Here is a 13,416-nt window from a genome sequence, read left to right as displayed (position 1 = left end):
GGCTCTGTAGGACATTTGTTGATGTGCATGCTGGTTCTTTTCAGACTATCATGGAATGGGTAATTTAGTAGGGAGTGGGTGCAGTGGATTGTTGGGTGTTTGTACTGGGGCGTGGGGGGTGATATTTGGGTTGGCATTAGGGCCATGGGTCTGGATAGTTATGATGTGGTGTTTGGGGGGACATGAGTCGGGGCTTGCTGGCAGGTGCCTGTCAATGGAGGGTGGGGACATGAGTCGGGGCCTGCTGGCAGGTGCCTGTCAATGGGGGGTGGGGACATGAGTTGGGGCCTGCTGGCAGGTGCCTGTCAATTGGGGGGTGGGGACATGAGGCTGGGCCTGCTGGCAGGTTCCTGTCAATGTGGGGTGGGGACATGAGTCAGGGCCTGCTTGTTTGTTTGTTTATTTTATTTATATAGCGCTCCAGACCTAGAGGTAAAAGGGTGCTTTAGGACAGGTTACAAAAGTACAATATATATGGAATTTGCAGTTTATACATTTGTAGAAATAATATACAATATATACAGTCAAAGGTAGTTAGAACTTGCGGTTAAACATTTGTGTGGCATGTATGTACAGTATATACAGTTTGTGATGGGCTTAGTCTAACTTGGGATTGGTTTTATCCAGTAGCCAGCCAATTACTAGTTTCCTGAACAATTGGAAAGATTTGATCGATTTGATGTTCAGAGGCAGGGTATTCCAGAGTTGAGAGGCGAGGACTGTGAAGCTCGAGCCACCGGCTCTTTTAGAGGTGAATCTGGGCACTGTGAGGCATAGAGTATTGGAGGATCTAGTAATTCTAGTGTTCGGCTTCAAAGTGAATTTGTTAGTGAGATAGGGAGGGGCAAGGTGGTTTAAGGCTTTGTAGGTGAGGCAGAGAGTGTTTAGGTCTATTTTTTATTGTATGGAGAGCCATTTGCAAGATATTCTGATGGTCTCTCACCTGGGAATGTTTAGTGCTGCTCGCAGCGCATTGTTTTGGAGAACCTGTAGTTCATTGATTATAGTTTGGTTGGTACCTAGGTAGAGGCGGTGTCCAGTCAGATGGTCGAAAACAAAGGATCGAATGACCATTTGATCGACAGTCAAATGATCGAAAAAAAAGGTCGAATTTTTTTTTGTTTATTTATATACATTTTTTAGTTTGGGTTGGTAAAAAAATGTTTTTAATAAAGAAAACGGGGGTTGGGGGGAACCCCCCATAAAAAAAAAATCGACCCTTTTTTTCGATCATTTTACTGTCGATCAAAAGGCATTCGATCCTTTTGTTTTCGACCATATAACTGGCAACCGGTAGAGGCTATTGCAGTAGTCTAGCTTAGATTGTATGAGAGCCCTGGCTAGCGTAAGGCAGCTGTTGGTGACTTAAAAGGTCTGCAGGCCCTATTTAGTTTCCCGGTGTAGGCAGTGGTTGAAGCAGTCATGTTGACTTGTTTAGAGAGGTTGGGGTTTTCACGTTTTTACCGACAGGGATGGTGTTGCCGTCGATGTTGATGTTGGTGTAGTCAGGGCTCAGTTTCTGTATGTTGTTGGGTGAACCGACAAGGAGGAGCTCAGTCTTCTCATCATTCAAGCAGAGGCCATGTGTGGCCATCCATGCCTGAATGATGGAGAAGATTTGGTTAATCCTGGTGATGTCGACACTGTAGTTGCCAGAGATGGTGAGGAGTATCTGGGTGTCATCTGCGTAGTTAGTGTAGGTGACACCCAGATGGTCCAGTTTGTCAAAGAGAGGCTTTGTAAAGATGTTATATAAGGTGAGGGAAACACAAGATCCTTGTGGGACACCACAGGTAATGGGGATGGGGTCTGCTGATGCTGCAGATGAAAAAACCCTCATGGTTCTGTTTGCTAAGAAGGATTGTATCCACATGACAGCAGAAGAGGAGAAATGGGCAGCAGATGAGAGGTGGTTGCAGAGTATTTTATGGTCGACCAGGTCGAAGGCTGCTGAGAGGTCTAGAAGGAGCAGGATGGTGGTTTTACCTTTGTCTTTGATGTCATCAATCTGACTTTTGAGGTCAACAAGGGCAGTTTCTGTTCCATGTTGAGGTCGAAAGCCAGATTGACGCAATCCTAGCAATTGATTGGTCTCTAAGTACTCCTGAATTTGCAGGTAGGCAACTCTATCAAGGATTTTTAGCAAGAAGGGGACCATAGTGATGGGCCTGTAATTAGTGGGAATGGCTGGGTCTAGGGATTGTTTTTTTAGGAGAGGGAGACCCATGAGTGTTTCAGGTTGTTAGGTACAGAGTTGGTGGAGAAGGATAGGTTTATTAGCTTGGAAATGAAGGGGGATAGATCTCATGCTGCATCTTTGATGATCTGGGCAGGGCAGCTGTCCCCTTTGCAGTTTGAAGTTTTGAAGGAAGTTATGATTTTTTGGACTTTTGGTATAGTGACCTTTTTGAACATGAAGCCAGTGTTGGTATTGGTAGGGGTGGATATGCTAGGGGTGGAGGAGTTATTGTTGGAGAGTTGTAGTCGTTAGGCCTCAATTTTAGTTTGAAGGTCAGTGATTTTGTTGGCAAGGGCATTTGGGATGCTAGTGCACCAGAGTTTGTCTTTCACACAAGTGTCCGTCGGTGGGTTAGGATTTTCTAATTCCTTTAGAATGGTGAAGAGTCCTTTAGCAAAGGATCCTGCATTGTTTATTCTGACATTTTAAGATACCTTTTTAGTACGGATTATCTCTTTTTTGTAAAGGGAGGAGATGGTCGTGAGATTGGTTTTGTTTTCAGCTGATGGAGTTATTTTCCATAAGGTTTCCATCTTGGCTTTCTTTTTTCTGAGTGTTTTGAGTTCAGGTGTGTACCAAGAGTTCAGATAATCTCTGGGTTTACCTTTGCGTAACTTTAGTGGGGCAACGGCGTCAATGGCGTTAGTCATGGCGTCATTGAAGGTGCTGACTAGAAGGTTGAGGTCAGCAGTGGCGGGGAGCGTGTTTAGGAAGGGGAGAACCAATGGTGTGAGGGTATCCGCAGTAATGTTGCGCTTATTTCTGGTCAGACAGGCTGGTGCGTGGGGGCACTGTTTGGGGATAGGGTTGTTAATGCTGATGTCAAATGGTAAGAGGAAGTGGTCAGTCCATACTAGAGTTTGGGGGGCTTTGCAGGTGATATTGCAATTATGGGCTGCGACCCAATCAATGGTTCTACCTTTCTGATGGGTAGGTAGCGTGTTGACTTGAGTATAGTCATGCTCAGATATGGCGTTAGCAAGGGAGGAAGCAGGAGTGTTGTTAGGGTCATTGTACCCTAAATTAAAGTCTCCTAGAATTATATTTTGTGAGAGAGGCTTAAACTTCTCGGTTATTAGAGAGGTAATGTCTTCCGCGAAGGTACCTGTGGGACCTGGGGGTCTGTATATTATTTGCAAGGTAATTGTACTCTTCGGGGTGGTTTGTATTTTGATGGTGAGATGCTCGCATGGATTTAGTGGAAGGGAGGTAACAGATCTGAGGTTGAGTGAAGATTTAAATATGAAAGCTACACCTCCTCCGCGAGCATTAGGTCTGTCGGCTCTGAGGATAGAGTAGTTGTCGGGAACAGCAAGGGTTAGATAGGGTCCTGCTGCCTCATGTAACCAAGTTTTCTGTAGTAGCAAGGAAGTCGAGATCTGCTGAGAGGATGATGTCAGCGATTTCGGTGGGATGAGCAACAAGGGATCTGACATTAAGTAGAGCACCTTTTAGAGAGGCAGTGCTGGAGGTGTTGGCGGTGTTCTTATTGGTAACCTTAGTCATAGATGTTGCAGGCGACTTGCTGGGTGTAGTGTGGAGTCTAGAGCCTAGTCTGTTATTGCGGGTAAAGAGGTTAGGGTTGGCTGTAGGCCGGTATCCTGGTAGCTTGGGAGGGTTAGGGTTAGTGTCATCTTTAGTAGGATTGGGAGTGTTGGGTAGGGTGTTATATGGGGTGGCACTGATTTTTGCGGTGTGGTGTCGGTAGACACTGTGGGGAAGGGTGGCAGGGTAGGCAGGAAAGGTGTGGGACAGGGGATGGGGTGGTGTCTTGGGCAGCCGAGTTTGGCTAGCCCATTACTGAATGATATGTAGCTATTTCCGCTACATGGTGTATTGTTGTTCATGACACAAAAAGGGAACATGATGTGAATGAGCCAAGAGAGCATAATTGTGAATACAAAGTAGGCTGGGCTGTTAAGCTTTGGAAGGTAAGAGGTACTGTGGGCACGGCGCAAGCAGGTAAACACAGTAGGCAATTACAGGTGTGTGGGTGTAAACAGGTTTGGCTTAAACTGTAATTAATAGAGTAGGTGGATTCGATACAATATGCTAGTGGTCTAAGGAGTGGGCTTATTCAGTTGTACAAGTGGCAGGCAAAAATAGGCAATTACGATTTTGCTAGTAGTGTGTAGAAATAGGCAGATTCAGTTATGCTAATACAATGCAAAAATAGGCTAATTCGAATTTGCTAGTAGTGTGCAGAAATAGGCAGATTCAATTATGCTAGCACAATGCAAAAATAGGCTAATTCGAATTTGCTAGTAGTGCGCAGAAATAGGCAGATTCAGTTTTGCCAATACAATGCAAAAATAGGCTAATTCGAATTTGCTAGTACTGTGCAGAAATAGGCAGATTCAGTTTTGCTAATACAATTAAAAAATAGGCTAATTCGAATTTGCTAGTAGTGTGCAGAAATAGGCAGATTCAGTTTTGCTAATACAATGCAAAAATAGGCTAATTCGATTTTGCTAATGCAGTGCATGAACCACTAAGTATTGATATACGTCACGCAGAAGTAATATCTAGCAGAATCAAATAGATACAAATTGTACGTTGACGTTATAAGCCAGTTTGCTGGCACAATGCGCAGAGAAATGGGAGCAATAAGTCTGTGGTACAAGATACTAGGGTATTGGAGCTGCATAGAGCTGTTAGCCTTAGATCAGTGAGTTTAGTGATTAACTTGATGCGGTAGGGTGTGGTACGCTGAGTTGGTTGCTTTTAGTCAGGTAAGCGACCTGTAGTTCGAATGCATCAGAGTTTGGGGGGAATGATGAAGAAAGTTTGTGCCATGGCTGAGGGGTGACAGGTGCCTGGCTGGGTGCCGGCAGGTGCCTGTCAATGGGGGGTGGGGATATGAGTCGGGACCTGCTGGCAGGTGCCTGTCAATGGGAGGTTGGTGGGGGGGACATGAGTCGGGCCTGCTGGCAGGTGCCCGTCAATGGGAGTGGGTGAGGGGGGACATGCGTTGGAGCTCCTAAGTGCATGGTGCCATGTGGCCTGCCTGTGGGCCATGGTCAGGGTGGATGGGCTGCCTGCGGGGCATGGTCAGAGTGGATCGGCTGCCTGCGGGGCATGGGGAGGGTGGATGGGCTGCCTATGGGGCATAGTCAGGGTGGATGGGCTGCCTGCGGGGCATGGGGAGGGTGGATGGGCTGCCTGCGGGGCATGGTCAGGGTGGATGGGCTGTCTGCGGGGCATGGGGAGGGTGGATGGGCTGCCTGCGGGGCATGGTCAGAGTGGATGGGCTGCCTGCGAGGCATGGGGAGGGTGGATGGGCTGCCTGAGGGGCATGGTCAGAGTGGATGGGCTGCCTGCAGGGTATGATCAGGGTGGATGGTCTGCCTGCAGGGCATGGTCAGGGTGGATGGGCTGCCTGCAGGGCATGGGGAGGGTAGATGGGCTGCCTGAGGGGCATGGTCAGGGTGTTTGTTTGTTTGTTTATTTATTTGTATGATGCACCGGACCAGAAGGTATGAGGGCGCAAACATTACAAGTATATTCTCAGCTTAGTTACAGTGCTGTACATTATTTTACGTTGTGAGCATGGGTAATGTGATTGCGAAGGACACAGTGAGGTAATGCAGTTACATAGGAGACAGTGAAGTACAATTACGAGAGACAGAGCGATAGAGTTACAAGTTGAGCAAATTTACAATAATTACAATAAGGCGTCAGTTATTGGTCTTTGTTCTTTAGCCACTGGATGCAGTTACGTCTAAATTGGTGATAGGTTTGCGGTGCTCTAACGGAGGGTGGTAATGTGTTCCGGTGTTGGGCTGCTTTCACCTGGAAAGGGCTGCCTGCGGGGCATGGGGAGGGTGGATGGGCTGCCTGCGCGGCATGGTCAGGGTGGATGGGCTGCCTGCGGGGCATGGTCAGAGTGGATGGGCTGCCTGCGGGGCATGGGGAGGGTGGATGAGCTACCTGCGGGACATGGTCAGAGTGGATGGGCTGCCTGCGAGGCATGGTCAGGGTGGATGGTCTGCCTGCGGGGCATGGTCAGGGTGGATGGGCTGCCTGCGGGGCATGGGGAGGGTGGATGGGCTGCCTGTGGGGCATGGTCTGAGTGGATGGGCTGCCTGCGGGGCATGGTCTGGGTGGATGTTCTGCCTGATGGGCATGGGGAGGGTGGATGGGCTGCCTGTGGGGCATGGGGAGGGGTGTAGGGTGGACTCCTGTGGCGTGGTCTGGCTGCAGGGGGTGTATGTGTCTTCCCACCACACTGCTGCATAAATCCGGGGGTACGGGAGTAAGAATTACATGCGATTGGGCTGGCGTGAGTGGGTTACGCCTATTCCAGGGGGCATGGTCAGGGTGGATGGGCTGCCTGCGGGGTATGGGGAGGGTGGATGGGCTGCCTGTGGGGCATGGGAGGGGTGTAGTGGGGATCCCTGTGGCGTAATCAGGCTCCAGAGGTGCATGTGCCTTCTCACCACACTGCTGCGTGAATCCGGGGGTATGGGAGTGAGAATTACATGCGATTGGGCTGGTGTGAGTGGGGTACGCGTATTCCAGGGGAGCGCGTGGAGTTTTAAATGTAATTTCACTGGCAAGAGCAGGGTATGCGTATTCCTGGGGTGCGCTGGGAGTTTTACACACGATTTCGCTGGCGCAAGCAGGGTATGTGTATTCCAGGGGTGCGCGTCGAGTTTTACACGCGATTTTGCTGGCACGAGCGGGGTACGCATATTCCAGGGGTGCGCGGGGAGTTTTACATGCGATTTTGCTGGCCCGAGCGGGTTACGCGTATTCCAGGGCTGCACATGGAGTTTTACACACGATTTTGCTGGCACGAGCGCGTTATGCGCATTCCAGGGGTGCATGGGGAGTTTTACATGCGATTTCGCTGGCGTGAGTGGGGTACGCATAATCCAAGGGGTGCGCAGGGAGTTTTACATGCGATTTTGTTGGCACGAGCCGGGTGCGCGTAATCCGAGGGGTGCGCTGGGAGTTTTACACGTGATTTCTCTGGCACGAAAGGGATACGTGTAATCTGAGGGGTGCGCAGGGAGTTTTACATATGATTTTGCTGGCGCGTGACGGCTGTGTGGCGTTTTTAGCACGTTTTCGTGGTTGGGGGTCTGTATGCTGGTCCACTGGCCTTTGCGCCATGTAGGGGATTTGTGCAATGTTTTTGGCGACGGGCGGTGTTGGGGGCATAACTGGCGCTGCTGCAGGGTCGCTGTGTCACTCTGCGCCAGGGCTCGTTATGGATGTAAGTATCCATGAATATGCTGTGCGTGAAAATGTGTTTTGGCACACGCAGCTAGAGCACGCTGGCACACGCTCCCTCTCTGCACTGCCTGCGTGCGCTGCTTCTGTGCTAAATTCTATGAATTACCCCCATTGTTTCCTTCACAACATATTTAAAAAAGGAAGACAGAACCTACACAAAGCAGATGGATATAGTTTCCTTCCTGAAGTATCCAAAAGTCAGGGAGAAAGAACTTACACCCTGCAGATGGATATAGTTTCCTTCACAAAGCATCCAGAAGTCAGGGAGACAGAACTTACACCCTGCAGATGAGTACAGTTTCCTTCACAAAGTATCCAAATGTCAGGGAGACAGAACATACACACTGCAGAGGGAGATGTTCCTTCAAAAAATTTCCAAATGTTAGGGAGACAGTAATTACACACTGCAGATGGATATAGTTTCCTTCAAAAAAGTATGAAAAGGTCAGAGAGACAGAACCTACACATGGCAGACGGCTATATTTTCCTTCACAAAGTATCCAAAAGTCAGGGAGACAGAATTTACACACTGCACATGGATATAGTTTCCTTCACAAAGTATCCCAATGTCAGGGAGACAGCACTTACACACTGCACATGGATATAGTTTCCTTCACAAAGTATCCCAATGTCAGGGAGACAGCACTTACACACTGCAGATGGATATAGTTTCCTTCACAAAGTATCCAAAAGTGAGGGAGACAGAATTTACACACTGCAGATGGATATAGTTTCCTTCACAAAGTATCCAAAAGTCAGGGAGACAGAACTTACACACAGCATATGGATATAGTTTCCTTAAGAAATTAACGAAGACAGTTATTGTTGGTTATTGTTATGTATGTTATTAACTGTTGAAACCGTGTTTTGCTTTTTGATATCGACAAACTGTGAACTACCGATTTATTGTATTATTAAGACATGCCAATAAAAACATTTTTTTTAAAAATAGTTTCCTTCAAAAAGTATCAAAAAGTCAGGGAGAGAGACTTACACATTTCAGATGGATGTAGTTTCTTTCACAAAGTATCCAAATGTCAGAGAGACAGAACACACTGCAGATGGATATAGTTTCCTTCACAAAGTATCCCAAAGTCAGGGAGACAGACCATACACAAGAACTCACACACTGATGGACAAAGTTTCCTTCGCAAAGTATCCAAAGGTCAGGGAGACATACCTTACACACTGCTAATGGATAGAAATTCCTTCACAAAGTATCCAAATGTCAGGGGTACAGAACACACTGTAGATGGTTATAGTTTCCTTCACAAAGTATTCCAAAGTCAGGGAGACAGACCATACACAAGAACTCACACACTGCAGATGGACATAGTTTCCTTTGCCAACTATCCAAAAGTCCGGGAGACATACCTTACACACTGCTAATGGATAGACATTCCTTCACAAAGTATTCAAATGTCAGAGGGACAGAACACACTGTGAATGGATATAGTTTCCTTCACAAAGTATCCAAAAGTCATGGAGACAGACCGTACACAAGAACTTACACACTACAGACGTACATAGTTTCCTTCACAAAGTGTCCAAAATTCTGGGAGACAGAACTTACTCGAAGAACGTCTTATACTAACAGCAATGGGGAATACGATCAAAACAGGAGAGACATGGAAATCCATCTGAATTGAGCAACAAATGAAACCCTGTTGTTACAAATCTTGAAAAATATGTCTAAAATTGCGCCTATCCTCTCAAATCGATTCTAAATTTGTAGGCGCTTATAATGAGAATGTATTGGTTCTCCGGAAAATACCAATTCTCAGACACTCAGCAGTTTCCTTATTTTAGCAATGTGGTGGGGATGTTGCCGTGATGAAGCACTCATTTTACACATGCCAATTTGAGTCATATCATTTTTATACATATGCGACTAATCACAGATCTGACCACTACCTCGAGCAAATTCAATATAATCTCTAATATTTACCCTGGCTTTCAAGTCAGGAGTCTGCGCAGAGATCTTATATTTTCAAGGCATTGATGCTCAGGGACGAATCTCATCCCAAAAAGTCAATTACAGGAGCATTGACTGTTGGCTTCATACTAAGACCCCTTCCCATGACGGAAAAGGCCACCTATTATGAAGAGAAAAGGACCCACTGACAACTACATCTAGAAACACTTCACAGCCTAGTACTGAGGCAGTGCGAGGGTGGTGAGGTGGGAACGAAATTCCCAATTCTCTTGTTCAATCCTTCATATATTGAAACCTTGTTTTTAAATGCTACTCCTCCCTGTCAAAAATGAGTGAACATGATGTGTTATAGAACCTAATTTAATATGCTAATTTTGAGCATCTGCTTCAATAAAATAAAATGCACATATTATTCCAGAGCATAACGTATGGCAATATAGCATTGTGCTGCCTGTTGTGGTGCATGGCCTCCTCTCTAGCTTCTGGGCAGCAGAGGATGTACAGAGGCTTTTGCTGGCAATCGGATCTCCTTATCTCCCATTAGACAAGGCTTAGCGGAAGGAGGCGTCTATATCACAGCATAGGGCACAGACAGATTAGTCCCTGATCCATCACCACCTTGAAACAGAGACACAAGCTTGAAGGGGGAGACCTATGGGCAGGGCTTTGGCAATACTGGACCTAAATGAAAAACAAAGAATTGTAAAGACAGGATGTCAATAGAGGCCACTTGCAGTTAAAACAACTAAGAAGAAATTCATTACCTAAGAAGGAGGTCTACTTTACCAGCAGATCAGTATCTTTACAAAAAGTTTCTCTGATGGTTTTCGCTCCCAGTGGACCTGGATATGTTTTTCATGGAGATCTCTCATGAAATAGAAGTTCCGATAAATATGTCACAAAGCAGTTGTCCCTGGTGGAGTTTCACCAATGCTGCAGGTGGAATTTGGGGTGCACCGCTTACAAAATAATCGACTTGCATAAGGTCAAGGAGATCTAAATGTATGTTGCTGCTTTCTTATTTCTGCAGAAGCCTGCACCTCCATCGAAAGCCCCTTAAGTATGGGAGCTATGGCAGCACCGTACAAGACCACTTTTCCCCCACCATTGTTTTTTACGCAGCACCTGTAAAAAAATAGGAGCTGTGCAAAAGTCATGCTCAGCAATGGATCTGTGTGATCACTGCACTGCCTGCAACTGCGATGCCGAAAAAATGCCGACGGCAGTTACGGCGAAGCACAGTGATCATATAGATCACTGTGCCCACGTCCCCTGTCCTGCATTACTAACGTGGGTTGGAGCTGATGCCACAGGGTGCTTTTATTTATTTATTTATTTATTTATTTTTACGTGTCCCCCGCTTTCCGAAATGGTAAGCGGGGGACACCCCTGCAACCCCCAGCCCCCATTACTGTGCCCAGGAAGAGCAGGGGACACCCCCGCAACTCCTGCTCTGCTTGGGCGCAGTAAATGTCACTCTCCTTTGTTGCACCTCCAAAGTCGCAGTGACTGTGGGGACGCACAAATGAGGGCAACATTTCTGTATCATACCCTCAGAAATAGGCCTCCAGTCATCATAAGAAGCTGTGAACAGTTTCTAGAACTAATAGAGGTGCAGTGTAAAAGAGGTGCAGTGTAATAGAGGTGCAGTGTAACAGAGGTGCAGTGTAATAGAGGTGCAGTGTAAAAGAGTTGTTTGCACAGCATCTCTTCCATGAATGTATAAAGTCTCTTTGCGAGTGATCATAATGAATCGCTCGTGCACAATGGTTAGTACATGAACTTGAGTACCCTTACATCATCAAACCCTGAGTTGTGTTATGTGTACGTCCTACAAATTAGTTAGGGTATATCCAAAACCATATTTTTGAATGGCACGAGGTCCTGCAAACTTTTCAAACTTTCCCCGGGATCTGAGCAAAAAAAGGTCGAAGGTCGTGAAAACGTAGGCCAATACAAAAGAGGACAGTTTGCTGCCAATCCCTCAAGGGCCATTTAACCTGCTCCACTGAGCAAATAGAATATTCAGAAAAACTGTATTTGCTGAATGTAGGCTTTAAACAATGTAAAAGGGTATGTAAACATGCCTTTGGAGGTGTGTTGTCATGCTAACGGGGAATATGATGAACTATGCAACTAAAATGGTGGTATTCAATAAGAAAATGATATATAGAAAGTTATTACACATCACAGGAGTGATCTGGTATATGTATGAAGGCCTCCCTTGGAAGGCCCCTGTAGGGCAGCACGGACTGCTACATGCTTGTGTTTCTATTTCCAGCGATCTTGCACTGAAAATAGAAACAAGATTAAACTATTGAAGGCATACTGGGGGTTAAAGAGGCCAAGCAGAGTAAAGGTGGCAGAAGACAAAAGGGTGATTTGGCGACGTGTGGGGGGCTGGTTTGCACCACCAAATGTGACTAGTCAATGTTTGGTCTGATCTGGTCTACGGTCTGGTCACCATGCATTGCGTGTTGTGCCAAAACTGCTGTATCTGCAAGCAGAGGTGGCGTAAGAAATATTCTAGTTTAAAGAGTTAACTGCTATGTGCAAACTGAACATGTTCCTAATTAACAATGCCTACCCTAGTTCTGCTCCATCACTTCCTGCTAGACCTCAGATCAGTCCTTAATACAGGCAGTGAGATAAGTGGCATTAAAGGTAACAGTGAAGTATATAACACACAAGGGGGGGGTTTGGGCAAAACAGGAAGTTCGTAAAAGTTTCACCATATCAGTTTACACCAAGCAGTATGGCTTTCCACGGTTAGGCCAATGCCAAAAACACTTGGCACGACTGAACACAAAGAAAGAAAACCACTTTACGCCCGAATTTGATCCTACATTGCTGCGGCTTCCTGGGGTTGGAAGGGCAATGAGCCAGAGTACCCACTGCGTCTATGGCCAGTGGGTTTTGTAAAATCAGAATTTAATGCTGCAGTTATAGCACCTGGAGCCATAGGGTGGCGACAATGGTGGATAAAGGTGTGCTGGGCCAATTTTCAGAATGTTCCAAATTAATTGAAGAGGCTATGCAATTTTAAACGAGAGTACCACACTGCTTATTGCGCAAACATTCAATGCTGATATAGGGTTATTAATGTGACTCTGCAAATCCTATTTACTTTGAGCATATCATTAGAAAACAAAATATACGGGATGCATTGCAAATACTTTGCACTGATTTGCAAAAATAAACACATTCTTGCAATGCATTTGTGCACCATGGCAGAGGACTGGAACTAGGGCAAGCATAGCCCTGATACAGAACTGTATTGAAAGAATATGACTTCACCACTTGGACAATGTTTGCCCTTTGGCTAATTGCGTGTGCACCAGTGCAAAGGTTCTGTGATACCTCCGATGTTGTGAGCTAGAAACACAAAATATGTCTAGAAGAAATTACCATATATGGACTGTTGAACATTAACTCGTTGTTGGCTGAATCTAAATGGACTGTACAATTGTTCCATTCCTTTTCATAATATTTGATCAAGATATGGCTTTCACCATTGCTGTAATTTTCCTTCAGAGTCCAGCATAGAAAGCTGGCCATGTTTGAATGCTGTATCTCTCACCGCATCGCATCAGAGTGAAAATCTCTCTCTTAACAATTGCTTCCTGTTCTTTCCTAGAGTTTACAATTCACTCCCTGCACCACGTAATACAATAAAAAAAAAGACTTACAAGCATTGACAAAAATAAAAGCGGTGGTTTTGTAAATGTGTAGGTGTGATGAGGCGACGGAGCAAAAGGGTAATCAGAGCCAATTAAAACCTTTCCAGGTAGAAATCAAGGCAGGAATGGTTAATGTGTGATGTCATGGAGAGGGAGGGACTGTCTAGTTTGATGGACATATCGCTGCTCCAATGGGTGATAATGTCTATGCTGCAGAGAGGTTTTTTCCTCTAATACTGGTTTTGTTTTGTTTGTTCTTATGAATCCTGGTCGGTTAAAATAGGAAGATCCAGAGAGGGGTCTGCCGGAGGAAGAGCCCG

This window comes from Ambystoma mexicanum, chromosome 10, assembly GCF_040938575.1.
Source record: "Ambystoma mexicanum isolate Mex_15411 chromosome 10, UKY_AmexF1_1, whole genome shotgun sequence".
Taxonomy (NCBI): domain Eukaryota; kingdom Metazoa; phylum Chordata; class Amphibia; order Caudata; family Ambystomatidae; genus Ambystoma; species Ambystoma mexicanum.
This window is presented reverse-complemented; position numbering follows the sequence as displayed.